Source organism: Nicotiana tabacum, chromosome 4 (genome assembly GCF_000715075.1).
Source record: "Nicotiana tabacum cultivar K326 chromosome 4, ASM71507v2, whole genome shotgun sequence".
NCBI classification, from domain to species: domain Eukaryota; kingdom Viridiplantae; phylum Streptophyta; class Magnoliopsida; order Solanales; family Solanaceae; genus Nicotiana; species Nicotiana tabacum.
In genome coordinates, this window is record NC_134083.1 from 28,450,335 (window position 1) to 28,466,041 (window position 15,707).

The window sequence follows — 15,707 nt, forward strand, 5'->3', positions numbered from 1 at the left end:
ATTTACTACTTTTAAGATATTATTTATTAATTTATAATTATTTAATATATTTTGATAGATTAATCTGAAAAAAGTTTATTTAACTATGTAATTACACCTGTCCAACCAAACATGAAAGTGGAAATTATACTGTAATTATCTTCTGGCAAACAAACAGGTCATTGTAATTACTATACTGTGTAATTACTAGGGTAGTAATTACACAACCAAGTAATTGCACAGCTAAGTAATTGTAGCACCCCAAAAAATTTTAAAATATTTAAGCGCTATTAAGAAAGTTGATGTGTGCTAATTACATTATTTTGTGTGCAGACGAGGACTATTAATATGATAAATATTAATTGGATATTATAATAAGTGTACGAGGTATATTTGAGGTAATATAGGGCATAAGGAGAGCCCCTCAGACAAATCAAGTTGGAAATTACATGATAGACTAAAGTTCCAAATGAGTACGCACAAGACCTAACTTTAGATGAGCATATATATATATATAAAGTAGTTATGTGATGGACAACCTTTCAAATGAAAGATCATCGAGTCTAGTTTCTAACGCTTTAAACCGTTTGTCATTTGGACATTGCTACAAGAAGTTATGACCAAATTACCAAAGGCTGGTAGAGGAGTGAACTGGGGATGCGAAGCATCCGGGGCCGCGTCCGAAAGAAAAGCTGGTAGTGAAGTACTGCCATAGCATCCGGGTCCGCGTCCGCGTCCGTGTCCGAGCTTCGAAGAGGAGTGAACTTCGTCCGTCATCCGGGACCGCGTTCGAAACCCAGAAATCTCGGCCTATACATACAAAATTGGGGGAAGAGAGTATTTTGTGTATTGGGGGTTAGGGTTCTTGAGGTGAAGAGACGATTTTGAGCTCAAATCAAGTCCAATCAACTAAGGTAAGTTGTTAATGATGTTTTGGGTTGATTATTACTCAATATACATGGGTTCTAACATCATTCTTACATCCAAACACTAGATTTCATCATCAAAGTTGTGATTTTTCAAGATTGATCTACTAGAGGTAATTCCAATGCTTCAAACTCGTTTATCATGAGTAATTAAAAGTATTTGAAGTATTTGTTACAGGTTTTAATGCTTAAAAGATTGGATTATAAAACTATAGTTCATGGAATGAATAATAGTTTTGAGAAAATAAGAGAGAAGATGAATGGTAATCTTGACGATGAAATTTATGAATACAATGAACCTATGAAATTATTTGTTAGCAAAAGATGGAAGTGATCAACCGTAACGACCTGACCGGTTATTTTGAGCATTTGTACTTCATTCGTTAGTTTAAGGACATGAGTAGCTATGTATGATATATTATGACTTGTGTGAATCGTCGGTTTGGTTTTCAGGTTATTCAAAATTGATTTGGAAGAACGATTCTCAACTAGGAAGCTTTAAGTTGGAAGAGTTGACCAAGTTTGACTTTTGTAAATTTGACCTCGGAACAGAGTTTTGATGATTCCAATAGCTCAGTATGATAATTTTGGACTTATATGCGTGTTCGAAAAATTGTTTGAAAGTCCATAGTTAAATTAAGCTTGAAATAGCTAAAATAGAAATTTAAGTTTGGATGTTTGACCGTGGAGTTGACTTTTTGATATCGGCGTCGTTATCCAGTTCTGAAAATTTTTATAGGTCCGTTATGTCATTTATAACTTGTATGAAAATTTTGAGGTCAATCGAACTTGATTTGATAGGTTTCGGCATCGAATGTAGAAGTTGGAATTTCTTAATTTCGTTGAACTTGAATTGGGGTATGATTCGTGGTTTTAGCGTTATTTGATGTGATTTGAGGTTTTGACTAAGTTCGAATTATATGTTAAGACTTGTTGGTATGATTGAATGGGGTCCCGAGGGGCTCGGGTGTGTTTTGGATCACTGGTTGAGAAACTAGTTAAATTAAGGATTTGGAGTTTGACCATGGTCAATATTGGGTCAAGATGACCTCTTTTCGGTGTTTTGAGTGCGCGAGCAGGTTCGTAGCATATTTTATAATTGAAATACATATATGGTTTGTGTCTGGGAGGTTCCGAATGAGTTTTGGGGTGCTAAAACGAAAATTCTTTCGTTGCTGATTTTCTGGTGTAAAATAATTACGAAAATGTCATTTTATTTATCCCTTAAATTTTCAGATTTCATTTAAATTTTCAAAACATCATATCTCCCTCATTTTAAGGCCAAATTGGGTGATTCAAAAGCCTAACTTGACTGAAATTTCATAAAGAATCTATTAGAGGTATCAAAAGAGAGTTTTGAGATTGTTTGATATATAAAATAAGGCAGAACAACTGAGCAAAAAATAATATTTAATATAGAGTGTTTGTTCATTTTCCATTTTTGACTAATTGGAGCTCGGGAAGAGGCGAATTTCAAGAGATTTTTAAGAAAAACAACGGGATAAGTATTCTTAACTCAATATTAGTCAAATCACCCGAATCCGTGGTTATTTTTAACATTTAATTGGTGAATTAAGTAGAAAAATTTAGAAAACCCTCTTAGTTTAATTTGAGGATTTGAAGGCCGTGTTGATGTCGGAATTTGGTAAAATTGGTATGGTTGGACTCATGGTTGAATAAACATTCATATTTTATAAATTTTGTTGGGTTCCGAGATGTGGGCCCCACGAGCAATTTTTTTAGTGTAATTTTGGATTTTTTAAGGAAAAAAATAGTATTTTGATATGGAATTAATTCCTATAATTTGTGTTGACTGAATCGAATTAATTGTGGCTAGATTCAAGCCGTTCGGAAGTTGATACACGCAGAATGAAATTTCTGGAGCATTGTTTAGCTTGCTCGACATTGGATTCAGCTTGTTCGAGGTAAGTAACATCTCTAATCTTGGAGCTGAAGGTATGAACCCTGATTATACGTGTTATGTGAATTGTTTGGAGGTGACACACATGCTAGGTGACGGGCGTGTGGGCGTGTGGGCGTGCACCATAGAAATTGAGACTCAGTTGATTCCGTAGAGTTGTTTAGCAAATTAACTTGTATTCTTCCATGTATTTTTATGTGTTAGAGAAACTGAGTTATGCCTCATGTTAGAAATCATGCTTAGGCAAATGTTAGTATTATTGGGACCCACTGATGTCATTTCTACTGTCGAATTATATGTTTAAACTGTAATTTCATACTCAGTCATATTCATTCATTGCATATCATATCTCAGTCTCTGCTGTTATTTATTGATACATTATATCATGATTTTGGGCTAGTTTCATGACGTTGTGAGCCCGAGAGACTGGAGAGATTGATGACTGAGTGAGGCCGAGGGTCTGATTGTGAGGATAATTATGGGATCGGGTTGCACGTCACAGCAGGTCAGATTGGCTTATTATAGCACGTGAGTTGTCCGTGCAACACGTGAGTTCTCCCTGCGGATCCACATATTGATACTATAGCACGTGAGTTCTCCGTGCGGATCTAGATATTGATACTATAGCACGTGAGTTGTCTGTGTAGATTATAGCGCTTGTGCTGAAGGAGCCCCTCCGGAGTCCGTACGCACCCCTAGTGAGCGTAGGTACCTACTAAGTGCGAGTGCCGAGTGTCAAGCGATTGGGAGGATTGAGTGACTGTGAGGACTGAGTGAATGTAAGGACTGAGTGAATGTAAGGACTGAGTGAATTGATACTCTGAGAGTATGCATATGGTTTTATTACTGAGTTGTATCGCATTGACATGCACACTTGACATACATGCAAAGAGATGCATTTTTCGTCATGCTGTATGATATTGCATCATTCATGACTTCACATACTCATTGACATGTAGACATAGAGATGTATTTTCCTCATGCCATTTGAAAATGAAACATCCTATCTGTTGTTGAAAAGCTTTTGGGAAAAATTACAGTTTTACAAAACGTTCTCATATTCTGGTTATTTCGGTAAAAGAATTCGGGTTTTCACTGAAATACTTGAAAAACAAGCCTATTTTTCTGGAATTGTGAACGAGCTGGGCATTTTATCTCTGAGCTACTTCTTTTATTACTTCTATTATGTTGTTATGAATTGTTGTTGGCTATTGGTGTTGGACTCTGACCTTTGTTCTAGCTCGTCACTACTTTCAACATAAGGTTAGGTTTGTTACTTATTGAGTACATGGAGTCGGTTGTACTCATAATGCACTTCTGCACCTTGCGTGTAGATATTGGATGTTGATGTTGCTGTGATTGACGGGAGCTGAATTTGAAGATGTACCTGTGTTCCGGTCATAGTTGCCTCTTGTTCATGGTAGCCTTAGAATTATAAAAAAATATGTTTATGTATATTTCGAACAGATGATATATTTATTTCATACCAGCTTGTAAATTCTAATCTTAGAAGCTCATGATTTGTACTACCAGTCCTTGGGGGGTGTATTAGAGTTAGTTAAATATTATTGGAATTGGATAGGTATTAGTTAGCTTACCTAGCGGGTTGGGTTAGGTCCCATCACGACTAGTTAGATTTTGGGTCGTGACAAGGTGATATCAGAGCTCTAGGTTCATATATTCTACAAGTCATGAGCAAGTGTCTTGTAGAGTCTTATGGATCGATATGATGAAATCCATACTTATCTTCGAGAGGCTACATGGCATTTAGGATAATTTCTTATCTTTCTTTCCTTATCGTGCGGAATTGATTCAGCTTGAAACATAACTCTTTGAATTCCTTCCATCCATCTTGTGCGCATGTGAGCGCTTGGTATCAGTTGTGTATCGCCGACTTGTGATTCCATGAACGAGATTTGAAATGTGTATTATGTGTTTAGGTGATGGGCCAGTCTGGAGGACTTGAGGCCAGGTTTGGACCGTAGCTTAGGCTCGGTAGCTTCAGTTGTAACTTGTACATTTGGACTCATATGTTCGGTAGTGTCCCTATGAGTGGAGCTTGTGGCTCGATGAGCGATCGAATGGCTATACGATAAGTATGATGTGACTGCAGGATGTGTTAAGATGTTTTGAATGTGATGAGAGGTGTTTCCTTGGAATGTAAAGAGGACCATCGGGTGCTTGATTTTCGTTTGATGTGACGTACGGTCTCGAATTGTGAGTGTGTTGAAGGATCTATCATGCAGTTTAATTGTGGAACGAATTAGATTTTCATGTTGTGTTGATGAGTTCAAACTCAGAAAGATTAAGTTATTGCATAGTAATTGTGGCTGCGAAAGGGTATAACAAGGTGCCAATGCGAGGCTAAACAAGTGGGTTATCTCCTACGGAGTAATCTACGTAGGTGTGTTCCTTAGAATGTTGAGTGGAGAGTTTCTTTTTCTACCTGCGGGGTGTATGTGTTGAGATTTGAATTTGAATCTGATTGAGAAAGTTGACTTGACTGTCGCGAGAATGAAGGCGAGCTTAGCAGATGAATTAAGGTACTTTATAGTTTTTGTTACTTGAGCTTGTGAAGAATTTTCGTTGAATTGACTGCGGGATTATGACAATAGTAGGGTATGGGTATGGCGAGTTATCAGATGTTTGGTTATATGGCTTTGAGCCAAGTGGGGGAGCCTGCTATTGAAAATTCAATTTTATGGTTATATGTTAAATTTTAGTTTTGGTCTGAGGCATACTTGTGGATTTGTTATGACCTGCAGAGGTTGAGATCGAGGATGACTCGAATGAGGAAATTCCTGGATACGGGTTATATTGCACTTTATGAGTATATGAAAATTATGAGATGAGTGAGTTATTATTTGTGAAAGATGTAGTACGCACGAAGTATGAATTTGATTGGTGGTGTCAATGCAGGGTTACTTCTTTGGGTGTTGTTGTACTAAGGGGGCATGTGTCTTCCGGCCCATTTGGGCGGTGCAATTTGGATTTGAGCAAAGTGGGTGACTCTCGAGAAGGTTCTAATGGATTCAAAAATGTATAAATGGCAATTGAAATTTTTTCAAATTCGTATATCGCTAGAATCAGTTATTTACATTGAATGGTGTCGGGACTTGCGGTAATTCTGTATGACTATGGATTCTACATTTCAGTATAAGAAAGGAAAAAGGAATAATTTTAAATTCACATAAGGTCTTCCGGAGTGGGTGTCTCAGTTGTGGTATTTAGGGGGTGCTTAAGAAGAATACAACGACTTATGGGCCTTAGGGCGGTGTGGTTTTATGTTAGGGTGTCTTGTAGTGAGCTTTGGGTAAGGATCGTAGTGTTCTAACAAGCAGAAGTGTCAACTTGAGGGTAATTCAAAAGAAACTTGGAGGAAATAGGATAACCGGGTAGTAGGCTAGACCAGTATGGTAATGGTATGTTCGATTCTTTTGGGTGATTATGATGTGGTGAGGCTCTACAAATATTTTGGTGGCAATACTCTCGTATTTGGCAACCTGTATGGCTTGGTCGAGTTAGAGAAATTTAGTTTTGTTAGCTTGGTTATGTGCAAATGGGTTTCGAAGAGTTCTCGATGGTTTCTATCACGGTTTAAGATGGATATGTCCTACCAGCGTGAGAAATATGTTGTGTATTGTGATTTTCTCCTGTATGGGAGCAAATGGAAAGTTTCTAACTAATCGGGTATGTATTATTGCTTGTGACTCAGAGTGTTAATGAGGATCACGTTTTCTTGTAGGATGGTCTAACAGAGGCGGTGAGTGGAGTGAGATTGGGATTGCATGTACAAGTATACGATTCAGTTTCAAAAGGGAGATAATGAGTTTATGGAGAACAAACAATTTCTAATATGGGCACTTGTGGTATTACCCGAGCAGAGTGTACATTCAAAAAGAAAGGGGGGCACACTGTGTTTTGGACATACGGATGTTTCGTGGGTATTGCGGTATTCGCATGATTGATAGACTGTCGATATTCAAATTATTGCTATGTGGCACGGAAGAATTATGGAAGTATTCCTCGTAGGATGAATGTGTATGAGAGATGTGTTAGACATTCAGGCGGTGGAGTTGGGAGCAGATATAGTGTTTAGTGTGTCTTGGTCCTACTATGTGTGATGGGTTCATAGCATTGCGTTGTGGTGGTACTTGTTGAGCTTGCGGGAAAGTTCTCTCATTTGAGTCATTTTTCCCGATTGAGTACATTTGAATTGTTTCTTGTTGGTGCACAGATTGCACGGTTGTGACTTTAGGTTGTATTGGTATGGCATGTCAATGGAATAGTTGTGTTTGATGAGATAAGGTCATTGGACCTAGAATGGATACTATCGGATTTGATTACAGTATGTTTGGAAGAATAACATCGGAAGTCGGCTTAGGACTTGGCTTTGGTTCCCGTCGGACGAGAGAGAGAGCTTCATGACTTGTTGATATGATGAGTGATTAAGAATTTCTACGTGTTTCTTTCATCATCGGCAGTGTACAAAGGTTCAGAACAAGATTTTAGTTGATATGAGGTTTGTTACCGATGTCGAGTTGGTTATCGAGCAGCTATTGCGGTCGAAAGTTATTACTATGAGTATTTGAGTTATGTGGTATATCATGTTATTGTGTCTCGAGTTGTGGTTATGGCTTTGTGAAACTTGTTTAGACTTAGACAGTGTGTAGATGCGAGATTCAGGTCTTGTAGGAAATTTCGGATGTTGAAAATTGGATTCTGGAGTTTATGGGCTAAGGTTGAAGTAATGATCTTCAATATGTTGTGTTGTCGGGACTATATGGAATAGGGTGACGTGGGATCACCCCCTGGTATGTGCATGGTAAGGTTACATGGGTGATCTGACGGCTTAAGAACAACTCTTGGCACGTTCGAGGACGAACGTATGTTTAACTGGGAAAGGATGTAACGACCCGACCGGTCATTTTGAGCATTTGCATTTTGCTCGATAGTTTGAGGGCATGAGTAGCTCCATATGATGTATTATGACTTGTGTGAATAGTCGATTTTGATTTTCAGGTTATTCGGAATTGATTTGGAAGAATGTTGCGACCAAACACACTCACGCAAGTATACGCGGTCGTCAAGTAATAAAGTGACTAAAAGTCGGATGTCGAACCCACGAGGACTTATGATTAGCTATTAACTAAATTAGACTATCCTAATTATCTAAACAAGAATTAAATCTAAAAATATTTTATTCCAACTAATTAAATAAGAAAAATATAAATAATAAACTTTGAACAGAGAAAGAGCAGATTTTAATGATATCAATGTAATGAAAACGATCTAGGGTTATGGGCTATCTAACAATCCTATTGTATTCTTCAATTGAATTGATCGACTAATTTATCTAGCTTATTGGTTGACAGGGTTAATATTGCTCATAAGAATCTGTCGAGTTCTTACTCGCCTATTCAAGCTAACCTAACGCCTATATGTCTATGGAGTTAGAATCAACAAGAACACATTTATAATTCCTGTAAATCAACCAAGCAAGGCAATTAGGTATATGTCTATCCTAACCACGAATCCGTTCCCCGATGCCCGAGTTCAAGAACTTGCCCTACTCAATCCTATATGCAATATAGAATTCCCACTTTCGAGTTCAATTCTAGATTTGTAGATAATATTCAATTGGTGATCAAGCAATTAAATAATTAAGTGCAAGATTGAATAAATAAACTAATATGATAAATCAAGAAGTCAAAATCAATATCCGAATAACAATAGTCATGAAAGAACCACAACCCTAGAACGTGAAGTTTAGCTCCACATAGACATGGTAGCCAAACAACAAATCATATAAAGAAACATAAAAATTACTAAGTTTGGTGGGAGAAAGAAGAAACTTGATGAATTCCGGCCTCCACAGCTTTGTCGTGGCTTTTTCCCTCTTCCCAATATGTTAGATGACCTAAAAGAGGCGTTTTTGGCTTATATATTGCGTACCAAAGTCGTGGGCCAAAGTTCTCCTATTTCTAATCCAAATCAGCTTCAGGGATTGATGCTAGGGTGGATGCGTCGCATCCACCTCGTCCTCCACTTCTCAGCTTCGGATGCTACGGTGGATGCTTCGCATCCACCTCGTCCTCCACTTCTCAGCTTCGGATGCTACGGTGGACGCTATGGGCCGACTTCACTGCTAAGGGTGCACGAAATCTGATCTTTTTCTAGATTGGATGCGACGCATCCAATCTCTCTTCCTCTACCTAGAGCACCTTTTATTCATATTTTTGCACTCCAAACACCCTAATTCACCACACACAACTCAATTAGTCATAAAACCAATAATTAAACCATGTTGGGCATTTTAAAGATCAAATAATATCAAGAAGCAGTTAAAATATGGGTAAAGTAACATCAACACATATCGAAATATGCCAAACATCACTACCCCACACTTAAACCTTTGTTCGTCCTCGAACAAACCATCATATAGTAGACGAAACAAAATTAAGCTCTTATCATTCAAAGCACACTGCACCTATGACCATGGTTATTTGCAACAATTAGGCTCTAGACTATGCATCACATACACTTCCCTTTACTTATGCCCTTCTTTAAACATATTCGAACAAAGACAACATGCTCACAACAACCCTAACCTCAAAAACCGACTCAATGTCACTATGTACTCATGGCTTGAACACCCAACATCATAGAGAAGTCTAATAACGTTACCTATCCCTCGTGAAACCATGTGCCCTCACAACAAGAACAATAGAGCGAGTTCAATCCACACATTCGAATCTCATGATCAAATATATTTTAATGACTCACATATATCAAAGAAAATCGCTCACTCTCACAAAGAAGTCACATGCATGAAATTAGTACCATAGGCTTGCCCTTAATGTAAATCTCTACTAATGTAAGCTCGCTCGATCTAAAATCAATTAGGACTTTTTTATGGTTGTAATGTGGGCTAAGGGACGGGTAGGATATATTTAAGGAATAGTGACTCACCCTCCTAAGCACTTTAATACATCACAAAATTACTTTAAGCGCAAATTCTTCAACACCACTTCAATTTCACAAACAATATCACCCCCCAAAACAGTCCCTTTTTCTTTAAGCACTACTTTAATTCATACCCACTAGCAAGAACAAGATAATAATTTATTCATTTATATTTTTCTTTCTTTTTTTTCCCAGATTTTTCTCTTCTTTTTTTCTTCTTTTAATTTCCGCTAGTGGTGTATTATTTTACAAAATAAGTGCACCCTTCTTTCTTTCATTGGTTCCACTCAAAAGTCACCCCACACTTAGTCCCTTCTTACTTCTTTTAGCGCTCATCTAACAATTAAAGTGCTTTAAGAGGTAAAAGGATCAAAACAATGTCAATTAAGAATAAAAAGGGTATAGGCTTGTAATGTGGGTACCAAATAAAAGGTCTACAGGCTCAAAAGGGTTAACTAGGGATAGATTTTATTTGTGATAAGCAATAAGCTCAAAAAGATCAAAGAAAGCCTAAAATTATTTTTCAAACCGAGCATCACCTAAAATTTCGCTTCAACTCACATACCGGGCAAGTTCTAGACACAAGTACAATACATGGACTACACAAAAACCTCACCACACATGGCACATGACTCATTAAGGACGGTTACATTCCGACTCTCAAGTAATGCAAGTATTCACGGAGCCACGAGATATTAAGCATTAAGCGCAAAGTGAACACAAGTCAAGAAAATGAGAAATAAGCGCCACAAAACATGCTATCCATTTTAACAAGGCATCATCAATAATTTCAAATCATACAGAAGATACTACACATGCGAAAGTATAAATATGTTACTATCAAACAAGTCAAGGGCGCCTAGGTCATCATTCTTGCTCCTTTTATTCCCTAAATTCCTAATCTACTCGGAAAGAAAAAAACTACCCGGTTCAAACTACATCCCATGGAAAAGAACCGAGGCATAAAGAAAAACCACAGGGGATTATTACTACCTAAAGAAAGCTAAAAGATATATTTTGGATTTTTGTTTAGACTTTAATCCCTCAAGAAAACTGTCTAGGAGATCAATCGTCGGGAAAAGTCCAATTTTTCTAATTTTTCATTTTTTTTCCTTCACAAAAGCTACTACACTTAAGAATGAGTACTACAACTAAGCTAAAATAGCACAGAAACTTATCCAAACGATCTCCTTACCCCACACTTAAAATTTTGCAATGTCCTCAATGCACATTATAAATAATAAGAGGGTAAACGAGACTCCCTGGTAGGCCAAAGGCCGAAGCAATAGCGGCTCACGAGGTACTCAGACTTCCCCAGGCATCGTCCTTTGTGTGGGCACCCCACACTTAGTCCTCACCATCTAGCTCGCTTTTGCACTCTTCTAATGGCTTTGCTTCCTATGCTCATAATCCTACAAAACAAAAATAAATACTACAAAATAATAAAAATAAAATAAAATAAAAAGTAAACAAAAATAAAAGAAAGCAGTAACGCTGGGTTGCCTCCCAACAAGCGCCTGATTTAACGTAGCGGCACGACGTGAACCACTTTTTGCCTCCACCTCGAACTTATGAATTGAGCCCCTAACATGGCATCCAGTTTGCGGCTATGCTCCAGTGGTGGGGCTACAAAGATAACCAGGCCAAGTAATAAATTTTTCACTCTACACTTCTCGGCCTTTAGATGAGGAATGTATTTTTTGCTTTTTGGCATGACAAATTCAAAAATATAGGCATCATGTTCCTCTTCCATTGACTCCTCCAAAGGCTTAGATGACTCGATTTCCATGTCATCATCCAAATACAATGTCGAAAAATGTTTAGAATGAGGACCAACACGCCCCAACTTTAGAATTGTATTACTATTTATATCCTCATATGTGCACACATTAGAGTCTTCAAATATAACATTATCTGCTACCTCGCATGGCTCTAGTGTACTTTTCTCAACATGGGCATCATCAACAGAAATATGCTCGAATGATTGGCTCTCCACTTTTAGCTCCTCAATTTGGCGTATAAGCTCCTTTTCAGCTTCTGACAACTCATTACTATTTTGTTGTGCGATAGACGCAACAACCTTTGCATTTAATTTATCTTGCAAGTCGTGAATAGTAGTGACAAATTTATAGATCCCTTGTCCCAGTTTAGATCTTCCCTCTATAAAGTATCTCATCCCATCAGTAAGTTCCTCATGTTGAGCTTCATATATTTCTAACTTTTCAGCCTGTTCTGCCTGCCAAGTTTGGCTCAAAATCTCCTCTTTTTCAAAAATTTTCTCTTGCTGGTACTCGATCTCTTCATTCAATTCTTCCATATTGGCCTTCATTCTTGTGATTGCTGCCCTCATTCTTTTCATATCTTTTTTGAGTTTATCCTGTTGCTCTGCTACTTGCCTCAGAATATCCCTAATATATGCATCAGGCTCCATATCCTGCACTTCATTGCCCCTATCAAACTCAGAAATATCATTAGAAAGATCATAATAAGGGCTCAGAGAAGGATGAACAAAATTAGGACAACCATCCCAATGGCCATCTTGACCACCACACATATTAAAAATATTCCACTCAAAGGATTGAGATTGTGCGCACAACTCGCTCCTGGGAACATTCTGACAATTTTTTCACCAGTGGGGTCCTCCACAATATGGACAAGGATCATCAAAATAAGAATAACCATCATTCGAACAATTTTTATTCCAAGATGCCATGCTAAAATAAATAAAAAATACTAACTAAAATAAAATAATAAAAAAAACATGAATAGATAAAAAAAATGTCTAATCTAGAAAAATAGCAAATTTCTAAGTCCCCGGCAACGGCGCCAAAAACTTGTTGCGACCAAACACACTCACGTAAGTATACGCGGTCGTCAAGTAATAAAGTGACTAAAAGTCGGATGTCGAACCCACGAGGACTTATGATTAGCTATTAACTAAATTAGACTATCCTAATTATCTAAACAAGAATTAAATCTAAAAATATTTTATTCCAACTAATTAAATAAGAAAAATATAAATAATAAACTTTGAACAGAGAAAGAGCAGATTTTAATGATATCAATGTAATGAAAACGATCTAGGGTTATGGGCTATCTAACAATCCTATTGTATTCTTCAATTGAATTGACCGACTAATTTATCTAGCTTATTGGTTGACAGGGTTAATATTGCTCATAAGAATCTGTCGAGTTCTTACTCGCCTATTCAAGCTAACCTAACGCCTATATGTCTATGGAGTTAGAATCAACAAGAACGCATTTATAATTCCTGTAAATCAACCAAGCAAGGCAATTAGGTATATGTCTATCCTAACCACGAATCCGTTCCCCGATGCCCGAGTTCAAGAACTTGCCCTACTCAATCCTATATGCAATATAGAATTCCCACTTTCGAGTTCAATTCTAGATTCGTAGATAATATTCAATTGGTGATCAAGCAATTAAATAATTAAGTGCAAGATTGAATAAATAAACTAATATGATAAATCAAGAAGTCAAAATCAATATCCGAATAACAATAGTCATGAAAGAACCACAACCCTAGAACGTGAAGTTTAGCTCCACATAGACATGGTAGCCAAACAACAAATCATATAAAGAAACATAAAAATTACTAAGTTTGGTGGGAGAAAGAAGAAACTTGATGAATTCCGGCCTCCACAGCTTTGTCGTGGCTTTTTCCCTCTTCCCAATATGTTAGATGACCTAAAAGAGGCGTTTTTGGCTTATATATTGCGTACCAAAGTCGTGGGCCAAAGTTCTCCTATTTCTAATCCAAATCAGCTTCAGGGATTGATGCTAGGGTGGATGCTTCGCATCCACCTCGTCCTCCACTTCTCAGCTTCGGATGCTACGGTGGACGCTATGGGCCGACTTCACTGCTAAGGGTGCACGAAATCTGATCTTTTTCTAGATTGGATGCGACGCATCCAATCTCTCTTCCTCTACCTAGAGCACCTTTTATTCATATTTTTGCACTCCAAACACCCTAATTCACCACACACAACTCAATTAGTCATAAAACCAATAATTAAACCATGTTGGGCATTTTAAAGATCAAATAACATCAAGAAGCAGTTAAAACATGGGTAAAGTAACATCAACACATATCGAAATATGCCAAACATCAAAGAACGATTCTCAACTAGGAAGCTTTAAGTTGGAAGAGTTGACTAAGTTTGACTTTTGTAAATTTAACCTTGGAAAGGAGTTTTGATGATTCCAATAGCTCTGTATGGTGATTTTATACTTAGGAGCGTGTTCGAAAAATTATTTGGAAGTCCGTAGTTAAATTAGGCATGAAATGGCTAAAATTGAAATTTAAGTTTGGAAGTTTGATCGGGGAGTTGACTTTTTGATATCGGGGTAAGAATCCAGTTTTGAAAATTTTCATAGGTCCGTTATGTCATTTATGACCTTTGTGCAAAATTTGAGGTCAATCGGACTTGATTTCATAGGTTTCGGCATCGAATGTAGAAGTTGGAATTTCTATATTTCGTTAAGCTTGAATTGGAGTATGATTCATGGTTTTAGCGTTGTTTGATGTGATTTGAGGTTTCGACTAAGTTCGTATCATTTTAAAGACTTTTTGGTGTGATTGAATGGGGTCCCGAGGGGCTCGGGTGTGTTTTGGATCACTAGTTGAGAAACTAGTTAAGTTAAGGATTTGGAGTTTGACCATGGTCAATATCGGGTCAAAATGACATCTTTTCGATATTTTGAGTGCGCGAGAAGGTTCGTAGCTGTCACGACCCAATTTTTCGTCCGTTGGGTATCGTGATGGCACCTAGTCTTAGGGACTAGGTAAGCCTATCAATAATTAAAATAACAACATTATTTAAATAGAATCTCTTAAAATTTTCAAAATCGATAGTACAAGTCATAAGCTCTACAGAGTGTTTGCTAGAAAATTTCTAAATACAACTGTCCAGAAATAAGAATAAACAGTGCAAAACGAAAACTGGAAGGTGACTCCGAATCCTGCGAACGCAGCAGCAGGTTTACCTTGAGTCTCCACCGCAATAGTCCACACAGCTAGCTAACGAACAAGTACCTGGATCTGCACAAAAATATGCAGAAGAGTAGTATGGGCACACCACAGCGGTGCCCAGTAAGTATCAAGACTAACCTCGGTGGAGTAGTGACGAGGAACAGTCAAGACACCCATTGGTCTAATAAACTGAACATATATAAGCACATGAATAACAGAAGTATGATGTCCACATAAAGACTATGCAATATGGCTCACAATACAGTAATGGCATTAAAGCAAGAAACAACAAGTATCGGCGGAATATCATGAAAATGATGCAGACAAAGTAAATGGAACACAACCTAAATCCGGAATCACGAATACAGCAAGGACAAGTAATAACTCAGTAATTACAACCGCTTTTACATCAGGTTTTAGTCAACAACTCTATGAAGTACCGAACCTCGGACAATTCACAACTCACGGGTCTCAATACCTGAACCCTAACACTTGGCATCCTATGCCATCATAACACCTCATAACCACACTGACGACTCACGTGCCAATAGAGCCATTCTCACATAGAAGACAAGTAAACAAGGGTGAGCATCTATGCTCAACGATATCAAGAACACCTCTTATCCAATAAGAGTGCTTAACTACGTGTATGCTTGTGCAAGTGTCCTAACATAATCCATACCAGCAAATAAGCATAAGGAAGAAGAAGAACGGACAACACGTAGAATATTTTCTCACAACTTTCACAAGATAAAGCTCACACAGGTACGTATACCACTACACAAATAGCAACAACAAGAATGTCCCCAGGCCATAAATTATCACAAATCAATCCCTGATACAGCCCACCTTGTCTCGCTATACGTGCATAATAATATCCTCACCTTGTCTCGCCACATGCGCAACCCCATATATATATATA